At 39.5% G+C, this 12,661-nt stretch overlaps 1 non-coding gene across 1 annotated transcript; it reads left to right on the top strand.

The window, feature by feature from the left end:
- Positions 1–3,263: 3,263 nt before the first annotated feature.
- On the top strand, positions 3,264–3,370 carry LOC112536235. The gene has a single exon (XR_003080283.1). It is a non-coding gene; the product is annotated as a small nucleolar RNA R71 (small nucleolar RNA).
- Positions 3,371–12,661: the final 9,291 nt, after the last annotated feature.

Genomic DNA, 12,661 nt, shown 5'->3' with positions numbered 1-12,661 from the left:
TTTATTATTATTATTATTATTTTTTAATCATGCAACAACAAATAACGCAGGATGAAGTAATACAATGCTCAATCAAAGTAGTAAAATGATATGTACCATTTGGATTAAAGGGAGCATCTACGAAAAATCTAGTAACTTAGTGAGTATATGCAAATTGATCCAAAATGAAATGCAGCATAAACATACATAATTTCTAGCAATAATGGTAGAATGAATAGAAGTGATAAAATGAGTGTGAGAGGTAAATTACAATGAAAGAAAAAGGCTAAGGCTCAAAATGGGTTCACTAAGGAAAAACAGGGTTAGGCTTTTGGCCAAATTGTATAATTCCTAAGTGCCCAAATCATCTCATGACTATCAAAAATTCATGTAATCTCAAAAGTCATCACAAAGAAAGTTCTAGAAACAAAAATTATGCACAATGCTCACTAATAAAAAACAGAAGGAGCATAAAAGCCTCACCATTTGAGTGGGATAAAATTGCATGAATTCTCAAATCAAAGTTTAAACAATCAAACAATCTAATAAGCATCAATATTAATAGTGTTCTATATCCGAGATAAAGTAAAATGAAAAAAATTAAGGAAAAATACCAGTTTTACCTGGCTTGATTGAAATTAAGAGATTCGTTCATTGCTTTCTTTCAACAAGATTCGATAAAAACTATACGAGTATCCATTCAAAAGAGAAAAAATTATCAACTACTTGATTAAAACAAAACTTAAGATAAGGACAGTAATAATGAACGGACTCAATCAATAAGGGAAACGAGAACAAGATAAAAATAGCAGAAACAAAATTGGTACCTGCATAAAACTAAGGTACCTACCCCACACTTGAGAAAAACACTGTCCTCAATGTGAACAAGGTAGGCACTCCAAAAAAAAAGGAATAAAATACGCACAATGAAGCTAATTATGGGAGTCCACAAAGAAACTGGAAAACTAAAAGAAAAATAAGACAACAGAAAGAGATAAAAACTAGAAAGTCTATTGGATACTGCCCTTGATGTGTGCTTTAACACTCCAAAATATGTTAGTCCTCAAAATTACGTACGAGCATCGAGTAGGCTAACTCCTGCAAAACTCAAGAATAAACACATCCCAAGCAACATCTAGTAAAAGGTTCAATAAAATAAAATCTCCTCAAAATAAAACACACTAAAAACAGACTGAAGTATCTAACTAAAAATAAATAACTATATAAATAAAAAGATGTCCAAAAATTCAAAAAGCATAAATAGATTCGGGAATGCCTCCCCAAGGCGCTTCTTTTTGTTCGAGTCGTCTAGCTGGACTCTGCAGCAGCATTCCTGCATCGCAGGCAAACTGAGAAGGTGGGCTCAAAGTAAGTTGGGCCTTGAGGCATATAAGCGCAATGAGAAGGTCCGATGTGTGCGGTAGATGACCAAGGAGGTGCTCTTTGTACCGATTTGGGATGTCCATTCATCCACTCCGAATTCCGGCTAAGTGACCTGTCAAAAACAAACTTGCAACTACCCTTCTCGGGTCTATTATAGCACAAAGTCTTAAATGGATACAAGTTGTTTTCTTCAGATGAATAACACATATTAACAGGGAAAGAAACATGTATAGCATCATTCATTTGTACATCCTGCGGTTGTGTAGGACCAATTTCATCAATACTACAAATGGCATGAACATGGTCGGTGGAAGAACTGTCAAATGGGGGTAAACTAAAAATAACACAGTCATCCCCTATATTAAGTTCTAACTTCCCCTCAAATACGTCTATTTTAGCTCTAGCTGTGGCAGGGAAATGTTTCCCCAAAATCAATGGTACACCATGCTCATTATCCATATCCATAACCACAAAGTCCACAGGAAATATGAACTTATCTACCTTGACTAGCACATTCTCCACAATTCCCCTAGGAAGCTTAACAGAACGGTCAGCTAATTGAATGCACATCTTAGTGGATTTTGCCTCCCCCAAACCTAGCTTATTGAACAAACTAGTAGGCATGACATTTATGCTAGCCCCCAAATCAGCTAATGCACTATTAATACATAAATTACCTAAAGTGCAAGGAATAGTGAAACTCCCTGGATCGTGACGTTTCTCTGGCAACTTACTCTGAAACACCGCTGAGCACTCCTCGTTAAGCTGAACATAGGCTACCTCCTCCAACTTTCTTCTTTTGCTAAGTATGTCCTTTAAGAACTTGGCATACTTCGGCATCTACTCCAATGCATCAATAAAAGGCAAGTTAATATGCAGTTGTCTAAAAATATCTAAGAACTTACTGAACTGCTCTTTCGCCTCTACTTATTTGACTCTAGCATGATAAGGAATCTTAGGTTAATATTCCCTCACTGGAATTGATTTCACCTTTTGTCCCTCAGGTTCCCTTACCTTATTGCTCGCCTCAACCTGCACATCAATAGTGGAGTCGTAAAAAATAGGCTTAGAAGGAGCTGAAACTAACTTACCTGAATGCAAAGTGATGGCATTCACGTGATCCCTCGGGTTAGACTCAATGGTGCTAGGGAGCCCTCCTTGCTGCCTCTCAGACAACATCTTAGAGATTTGACCAATCTGGGTCTCCAAGTTCTAAATCGAGGCCTGCTGGTTCCTAAGTGCACTATCAGTTTGCTGGAACCTCATCTCCGTAGACATCACAAACTTCATCATAAGCTCTTCTAAATTTGATTTCTTTTCTGGTAGAGGAGGAGCTTGTGCAGCCCACCGGTCGTCATGCTACCGATGAAGTCTCGAAACCAGATGGACCCTGAGCATTATTGTTCCTCCAACTGAAGTTGAAATGATTGCGCCACCCAGGGTTGTATGTATTCCTGTAAGGATCATTCTGCTGCCTTTAGGCATTCCCCATATAGTCAACCTGCTCAACATCAGAAGACACAACAGAAACAGATGGAAAAGTAGATGAAGATGAAGCAAACATACCTCCCACAGTACAGTTCGCACTGTAGTGCAAGCTAACACAAAACTCGCAGCCAATGGTCGCTGCATGAACCGGCATCTGGAGTTGGTTAATCTTCTTGGTCAGAAGCTCCACCTGAGCTTCCAAGGCTGCTGTAGAATCTATTTAGTTAACCACTCCTTGTCTTCCTGGTCGGCTCCTAGAGGATTGCCACTGATAATTGTTCATGGCCATTTCCTCTATCAAATTGTGAGCCTACTCGGGTGTCTTCATCGCTTACTTCCACCGCAAAGATCCACCATTCGCCGCCATAAGGTTCAACCCGCTGTAGAAGGTTTGAACCTGCATCCATACTGGCAATCCGTGATGTGGGCAGCATCTCAAAAGGTCTTTAAACCTCTCCCATGCATCGTACATGCTTTCATCATCAAACTGCATAAAAGAAGATTTGTCATTTCTAAGTTTAGCAGTTTTAGCGGGAGGAAAATACTTATATAAAATTTTTTCGGCCAACGCCTTCCAAGTAGTAATCGTTTGCTGTGGAAGGGATTGCAACCATCTCTTGGCTCTGTCCTTCAAGGAAAATGGAAACAATCTCAGCCGAATGGCGACGTCGGTTGTTCAATTTATCTTGAATGTGTCACAAATCTCCAAAAAATTAGAGATATGTGCATTGGGATCCTCGCTGGGCAATCCTCCAAACTGCACACTCTGCTGGATCATCTGGATAACGTTGGCTTTTATTTCAAAATTGTTGGCCGCTACAGCAGGTCTGACTATACTAGTTTTCTTCCCATCCAAAGATGGTCGACCAAACTCGTACATTGTCCTCTGATCGTCATCGGCCTGGGGTTGAGGTTCTCCATCGCGTCAACTCCTTGAACCTGAGCTGTAACTCCGTCCTCCTCCTCAACTACCTGCAAACATCGTCTCAATAATCTGAGAGAGCTCCGGGTCAGATACGGGTGCTATGGGATCAGGGTTAGAGCTCCTGATCATAAACTACCTGAAACGGAAAACCAAACAACCACCAATCAACAAAATTAAAAAAAATAAAAAATAAAGAATGAATGAATAAACAGATAATGACAAAATTAACACATAAACAATTCACTTTAGTTTGCCGTTACTGTTCCCCGGCAACGGCGCCAAAAACTTGATGGGCTACTTATGCAACCTACACCTAAGGCGGTGAACCTATCGATGCGGTCTAGCACTAGTGAGTATCAAGGTCGTATCCCTGGAGATCGGGTAAACCTAAATTTACTACTGTTCGTTAGTCTGAAATAAGGTGTGAGAAGTCTAAATTAATTAATTAATGCTTATGAATGCAAATAAAGGAACAACAATAACTGACAATCAAAAGACAACCGTGACAAAGAAGCAAACCCAAAGGGGACCTAAGTGATGGAATTCTAAGGTTGATTTTATAAACTGCCAATCTTGCTACCCGTGCCTAAATCCTGAATCGAACTCGGCTCCTCTCTCGTGCTCACTAAGTTTCTAAATCTGCACTAACCTAAATGAATCTCTTCCTATCATATTATTACAGATTAGCATTAAGCGTGATTTAGAACTATTAAGAGTTGTTAATTCTTAATCCGGCGAGTGAATTAACTTATCTCTAAGTGTTAACTACCAGTTCTTACTATTTAATTTTGAGTTGTAAAAAGCATTTCTCAATGTCAAGAAACAACCCAAAAGACAATTAATTTATTACTAAACAGTAAGAAGATTACAAAAATGGCAGATAAAAATCAAAGAATTAAACACAATCCATCAACAAAGGTGAATCCTAATGGGTTCGGCAGTCCTAGCTACTCATAATGAAAGAAACAAATACAAAAGAAAATAAATAATAGAAAAGAATCACCTGTCTTTTGTTTCCTTTCTCGTTTCAGGTCATTTTCAAAGGACACCATCAATAATCGAGGGAAATACGTGTGATTACGGACCAAAATCCATCAAATTGGGTGAGAACTAGCACCGAGGGTTGAGCAGTACCGGCCCTACCGTGCTGAATTACCAAGAGGCTATCTGCACTGTGCCATTTCAAAGACGACTTGTAGCCACCACGGCCTCCAAGACGGCCTATGGTGGCTCAAAGACCGGCTTGGGCATGGCCTCGAAGGAGTCAAGACAACAATGTCTCCACAGATTCAAAGATGTACCGACTCCGCCTGTGTTGACCATCACACTGGACTCCGGCCATGCTGAATCAACTATATAGGCAATTTTGAATTCTTTTGGAAGGGGAGACGAATTTTGGACTCAATTCCAAGACACACACTTAATCAATTGTTTCCTATACCTCAATTGTAGACCTTGACAACATCGAATTGAAGGAGGGATTTCACTTGTTCCAACATCGAATTGAAGATCAAGACAAACTTTGGGAGCATTCAAGAGGCAACTAGGGTTTGAGATTTCGAATATGCAAATTTAGGGTTTCTCATTCAGCTTGAAAGAGAAGGGTGTACATGCCTTTAATTTTCTTTTCCTTATTTTGTTCCCTAATTGCTTTAACCATGAACATGAGTAGCTAGATCTTTTGAACCTATTGGGGTTCACCTTTGTTGATGGATTATGCTTAATTGTTAGTTTTATAATTGTCATTCTTACAATCTTCTTGCTATTTAGTAATAAAAGTTTGATTCAGTTAATTTGAGACGTTGAATTAATTATTTATTGGGTTGTTTCTTGACATTGAGAAATGCTTGTTACAACTGGACATTGAATAGTAAGGACTGGTAGTTAACACTTAGAGATAAGGTTGATTTACTCGTCGGATTAAGAATTAATAACTCTTAATAGTTTTAAATCATACTTAATGCTAATCATAGTAATCCGATAGGAAGAGATTCCATTAGGTTAGCAAGGTGTTTAGAATTCGGTAAGCTCAAGAGAGGAACCGGGATTCAATTCGGGATTTAGGCACGGGTAAGCAAGATCGGCAATCCATAAAATCCATCTTTAGAATTCCATCACTTAGGCTCCCTTTTGGGTTTGTTTCTCTCTTTGCAATTGTCTTTTGATTGTTCGTTGTCCTTCATTTACTTAATTGCACTCATAACCATTACCGGTATGTTAGAACTTTCACACCCTATTTCGGATTAGATAACATAGCAAGCGAGTAACTCTAGGTTCACCCGATCTCCGTGGATACGACCTTGATACTCACTAGTGCTAGGCTGCACTCAGAGGTTCAACGCCTTAGGTATAGGTTGCATAAAGAGCCCATCAAGTTTTTGGCTGCTGTGAACACAGAATTAGTGAACTGTATGGAATTGTTTTATGTTAATTTAGTCATTATTTGTTTATTCATTTATTCTTTATTTATCTTTTATTTGTTTTAATTTTTTTATTATTTATTATTTATTATTATATTGTTTTTATTGATTGGTGGTTGTGTGCACTTTCAGTTTTAGGTAGTTTATGACCAGGAGCTCAAACTCGAATCTTATAGAGCCCCATCCTCGATCCAACGATCCCTCGGACTCTTAAGGAAGAGGTTGCAATTAGAAGAGGAGGAGATTGAGGTTGAGATACCTGTGGATAGACTAGACACGATGGAAAACCATGACCCCCAGGCCAATGACGATCAGAGGACGATGTAACTCGACCATCTTTAGATAGGACGAAAACGAGTATAGTCGATCAGACAGAACAATGTTATCCAGATGATCCAAAGAAAGCTGCACTTCAAACTATATAATGGATCCAGATGATTTGATGATATCTGAATGAATAATCATGATTTGATAATAAATGGAATATAAGGTTTTGAATATGTTAATATGTTTGCTTTTGGATTTAGATATGTTTAGTCAAATATTAGGGTTTACATGATTTTGTTATGGTTTCTATTTAATTTAATATTCTATTTTACTTCATTTTTCTTGTGTTGTAATCATTTTTAAACTTTTAAATGTGGAATTGGCTTTGGGTCGATGAAAATCGAGTGGAAAGCTGTAAAACTGCCAACCAAAGCCCTATAATCGATCGGCTGTATGCCTTAAGCCGATCGATTGTTCTCTCATGATGCAATCCTAAAGCCCAAGGAGCTAAGTAGCCAACCAAGTCAAGAAGATCAAGTTCCAAGCCTAAGTGACATGTTATTCATTAAGAAAGGTCCAATTAGTAGAGCTAGAGCCAAGAGAATGAGGGAGGCCTTACATGGTCTTATTCAAGCTATTCGGGCCAAGCCTCCTAATCCACATGAAGAATTAGAGTTAATCAAGCCTAATGTTATTGTTAATTTAATTCAACATGTTGGGCCATGAATTAAATTAGTTAGGTTGAATTCTACACAAGGAAGCAAGAGGGGCTGAATTCTCAAAGAGGAAAATAAGGAAGAGAACTAATAGGGGAAACAAGGAGGCGCCTCATGTGCAAGCTTGGTTTAGGCACCAAACCTAGAAGAGGAAACAAGTGCAGCCGCCCTTTTGGCTAATTAGGAATATTAGTTGATTGATTTACTCATTTCTTCCTATATCAAAGGATGCCTAGATCAATTCTATTTCTTATTTTGTTATTCAGGAAACTTCTGATTTAGTACTTGACTTTTACTTTCCTATTTTAATTACTTCCTATGTGAATTAGGGTTGAATCTTTTGCTATCTAAATACACTTTCTTCAAGGTTAATGAATATTTTTGATTTTGGCTCCATTGTGAGAATTCAATTCTTGGTTCTTCTAAGAACTTATGAACTTATCAAGACTTATCTTGTGGCGTTCCTTGTAACTTATCACTCACCTTGTTTCTAATCTTGAGTGTGACATCCAAAACCTTTTGTTGTCCCTTGATGCACTAAGAAGGGGGAGTTGAATTGGTATGGTGAAGGTTAATAGGAAATTGAAAATTTATGCAAAGAAGAGAAGGGAAGAGGAAAAGAATAAACACAAAGATTTATAGTGGTTTGAGTATTAATCAACCCTACATCCACTTCTCAACCTACAATTGGGTTCCTTACTGTCAATAATCCTTTTGCGGTTGTAAGATCAAACCCAAGTATTTCCAAGCTCACACTCAAACTTTTCCCTAGGAGTTTTCCCAAGCTTACCCCAAACTTAGTGTTTAGGCTCACACTAGACCTTCCAAGAGTTTTTCTTCCTAGGCTAACTCTCAAACCCTTACCCAAGTGTTTAAGGCTAACACTCAAACGTTTACAAGTGTTTTATGGCTCACATTTAAACTTACACAAAAAGAATTTAATGTAGAAATATGAGAAATCACTTTACAATAGTTTGGGCACTTAGAAAACTGAACAACCATTGTCTAAGTCTTTAAGAGAGGTATTCATACATATACCAACCTCTTAGAGATGTTACAAATAGCCAACACTTCATTAAATGCAGAGTAAAGATGATGTGGTAAAAGTAACTTTTTGCCAGAGCAGTGCCCTCGCGCTTTGAAAGCACCCCCGCGCTTTCTGAATATAGGCGTTAGAGCTCTAATGGGTCTTGACATGTGGCTTTGCTTTATTGGCTAATGACATAATGGTCACTGACTTAACATTTAATATGAATGCTATCCCAAATGGAGAAGCGCCTGCCAGTTTAAAGTCGCCAGAGCACACCGATTCGAGCTCGCGTGCATTCTCACCATATGCTATCTTTCTCTTCAATGGGAGGCGCCCTCGCACTCCAAAATCACCCTCGCACTTCATAGGGAGAAGACTCTTTGACTGCCAGGTATCAGTGTTTGACTGCGAGACTTCCAGGTGACTGATGGGCTATTAATGCAACCTACACATAAGGCAGTGAACCTATCGATGCGGTCTAGCATTAGTGAGTATCAAGGTCGTATCCCTGGAGATCGGGTAAACCTAAAGTTACTACTGTTTGCTATGTTATCTTGTCTGAAATAAGGTGTGAGAAGTCTAAATTAATTAACTAATGATTATGAATGCAAATAAAGGAACAAACAGTAACTGACAATTGAAAGACAACCTTAACAAAAGAACCAAACCCGAAGGGGAACTAAGTGATGGAATTCTAAGGTTGATTTTATAAATTACCAATCTTGCTACCCGTGCCTAAATCCTTAATCGAACTCGGCTCCTCTCTCGAGCTCACTAAGTTCCTAAACCTGCACTAACCTAATGGAATCTCTTCCTATAAGATTATTACAGATTAGCATTAAGCGTGATTTAGATCTATTAAGAGTTGTTAATTCTTAATCCGGTGAGTGAATTAACCTTATCTCTAAGTGTTAACTACCAATTCTGACTATTCAATTTCCAGTTGTAACAAGCATTTCTCAATGTCAAGAAACAACCCAAAAGACAATTAATCCAACGTCTTAAATTAACTGAATCAAACTTTATTACTAAACAGCAAGAAGATTACAAGAATGGCAAATAAAAATCTAATAATTAAGCACAATCCATCAACAAAGGTGAACCCCAATAGGTTCGGCAGCCCTAGCTACTCATAACTGATTTGTTTCGATGCTTTCTAGGAGCTATACTGGTGTTTGGTCCAACTAGGAACTAAAATGTTATTTTTGATGGGTCAGGGACCAAACTTGTAATTTTCCTAAAAATTCCCCTTCGGGCTGCTAATTGGGCTTTTATATGTTATCTACAGATTTCTAGTAACTCTTTGGACTAAAACATGATTTTTAAAGGTCGGGGACCTAATGACATTTTTAACCCTCCTTCTAAGACATATATATATAGCCTTATATCCACACTTCTTCTACTTTATCCATTTTCCTTTACTTCTCTCTCAAAACCCTTCTTTACTCTTTTTTCGATTTCTCACCCAATTCTTAACCATGTATTGTGAAATTAGTCCCAAAATGGCAAACTCATCTTCCAGATTTGCTAGGTGCACCCCGATTACACCAAATTGGGAGTCTTCTACTCTAATTTCTCGCGAAAATGATCTTGGGCTTGCAAAAGGATAGGAGATTCCTCTTTTCGCAAAATTGAATATCCACCGCGCATTTCTAGCCATCATAAAGGTAATTTCTTAGCTCAAACTTTATTTTCTGCAACTTAGAGACTTGATATATGCTTCATTTGTTCGAAATGTGTGGAAAATTGCATAAAATCAATAAAAAAAATCGGTTCCCTAACCTGTAGAGCTTATCGGCTCTATGTAGTATCGATTGGCTCTATGCAAAGCTAATCAGCTCTACATAGTGAAAATCGGCCATGCATTGGCCGAATGAAGGTTTTCTGGTCTTTTCGTAAAAAATAACAATGGATAGACATATATTTACCTTTTCAGGGTCTCGTGTATGCACATGATGTTTAAAAACCTGCTTATTAACCTTCTAGGGGGATGTTGCATCGATCTGGTTCACTAGCAATTTCTATGGCACTTGTGAGTGGTTCGAGGAACTTTGTAGCTCAGTTCAGGCCCGGATTGGAGATATTGGCTTCCACTAGTTCATGGCTCCACTCCCGTCAGTCAGTAGGAGGGTCGATCACACTTTTATTTACCCCCCTGATCGAGAGGTGGTTGGACATGACTCATACCTTCCACACTTCGGTTTATGAGCTGACTCTCACTCCCATTTCTTTCTCTACTATTATCGGCATCGATTTCTCTAGCACACTTGTGCCATTCGATGATGCGATCCATAATTAGCGTTCCGACGTCCAAGAGTGCTTTATTACTGACCTACTCAGGTTCTTGCCGACTTTCAAGAACTCATGATGCATTCCTTATTAGGGCATCCCCCTCCACTACCGGGGCTTTGTTCCTTAGAACACTCAGGAGGTTGACCAAATGGCCCGAGCCGTTTTGATGTACCTGTTCAATATAGCATTGTTTAGTGACTCAAGGATCTCACTGAACTTCCATTATTTAGCACTACTGTCGGATTTGGACTAGGTCTCTTCTTACAATTAGGGGATCTGGCTTTCATGTTTGTACCATCGGATGGGCGTTCTTGTAGAGCGTGAGAGGATCGGCGAGTTTTGGCCTGCGATCCACGTAAGTTGGGCACTGACTTCTTTTTCCTTAGTCTTTTATATATACAATGAATGCTAACTCTTTGCTCTACAGGTCTGGGCCATAGAGATTGGCCTTTTGGTTGGCTCACAGCCCATGTGCACCTTACAGGCCTTTCCTCGCTTAAGTCGCTAGGGCTCGAGCAGGAACTTTACTCTAGAGTGGTCTCAGGTTCACGTGCACCGCATGTGGATCAACAACTTTGACTTGGGATATGGTAAAAAGAATTTATTAGTTATTTCATGGTTTATTTGTATCTTTACTTACTTTTTCTGGTTTGTAGATTCAAGTTAATTGGCTAGGAGAGTGCAACTAATGAGAGACCTACATGCTGTCTGCAGCTGCCCTCGAGTAGAGGAGGATCCTACTAATCGAACCTTCCTGTCGGGACTAATACTTAAGAGAGAGGATCTATGGCTGGGAGTGAGGCCCCAGCAGGCATCGAGTCCCATTATCCCCCCTTTTTCCATGTTCGGGACAATAGATCTTGTTGGGGAGGAATTAGCAGCGTGCTTGACGGGGTATGACGAGCTCGAAGACCTCATTATTCGATCTTGGCGAATGGATTATACCTCATTCATCCTTCAATTGTTGGGGGGTTTTGCCTCTTAGCGATGATGCCATAGCTCAAGTAGTTTCTCAGATTCACTTAGAATTCCCATTTTTATTATGTGCTGCTTTCTTAATCATTTATTTAGAGCTCATCGACCAGGCACCTACTGCTCGTGAGCCGACTGAGGGATGATCCTCCGGACGCTCTAAGCCTTCCTATATTACAAGCTCTTTTGCCGGTGTACCTTCTAAGCACCTCTTACAGCTATGTCTAATGTGGTTCCAGGGATTGTCTCATTCTCTCCTGATCTGATGGTTTCATACTGGAGCCCATACGGTGTGATGGATCACCGACTTGCCATGGAGTAGTGCCTCCCTCCGAAGTTCACTCCGAGTACTTGCACTCATATAAGCTACTATTCTCTTTTATATTTTCACCTTTTGGTTTTCCTGAAAGGTTAGTGACATATTTATGCAAATATAGGTTCAGAGGGATCAGTTCGAGCACATACATCGACTGGTCGATGCTGCAAGGAAGCAGTTCTTTGTCCTTACTAAGGACTAGCGGGTAAGAAAATGACTTATGCAATATGTATGTATGCATGTATACAATGCGCTAACTAATCTCCTTTCAGATTTTCCATAGAGGGACCATGAGGGCTTGCAAGGGCAACTAGACGACCAGTAGCACCAGATTGACCCTTAACAATGTCGGATCGACACACTGAGCCTTCAGCTATCAGCCTTGTAGACCCAAGAAATGGATATTGACTCGAATGACGAGATGGGGGCTCGGAAGAGAACTCTGGCTTCTGATTCTCCCTTTGTACTTTGATGTGCGTGGAATACACACATCTAAATGGGGTTTTTAAGGCTGATTTTATGTACATTTGGATGTGAATTGGTCCCAATACTCGCCCTATGTGTTTGTTTGTGTGCTTTAGGTCCAGAAGAAGTCAAAGAGTGATAAAGGGAAGAATTGGAGCAGAATTGGACGTCAAAGTTGCCAAAACAAGTCGAGTTTGCACATCCCTAATCTGAATATGGCCGTGTTGGTTTTAACACTGGTTGTGTTCCCAACACGGGAACCAAAACGGGACTTGTTGGGTGCATTCGACATTAAAGAAAAAGAAGCGTTAAGGAGCACGACCACAGAGAGTAACACGAGCATTAGCACGGGGCCGTATTCCAAACACGCCCATCAACACTAGCCCGTGTTCCCAACACAGGCATCAA

Source organism: Ricinus communis, chromosome 4 (genome assembly GCF_019578655.1).
Source record: "Ricinus communis isolate WT05 ecotype wild-type chromosome 4, ASM1957865v1, whole genome shotgun sequence".
In the NCBI taxonomy this organism is placed as follows: Eukaryota; Viridiplantae; Streptophyta; class Magnoliopsida; order Malpighiales; family Euphorbiaceae; genus Ricinus; species Ricinus communis.
This window is presented reverse-complemented; position numbering and strand designations above follow the sequence as displayed.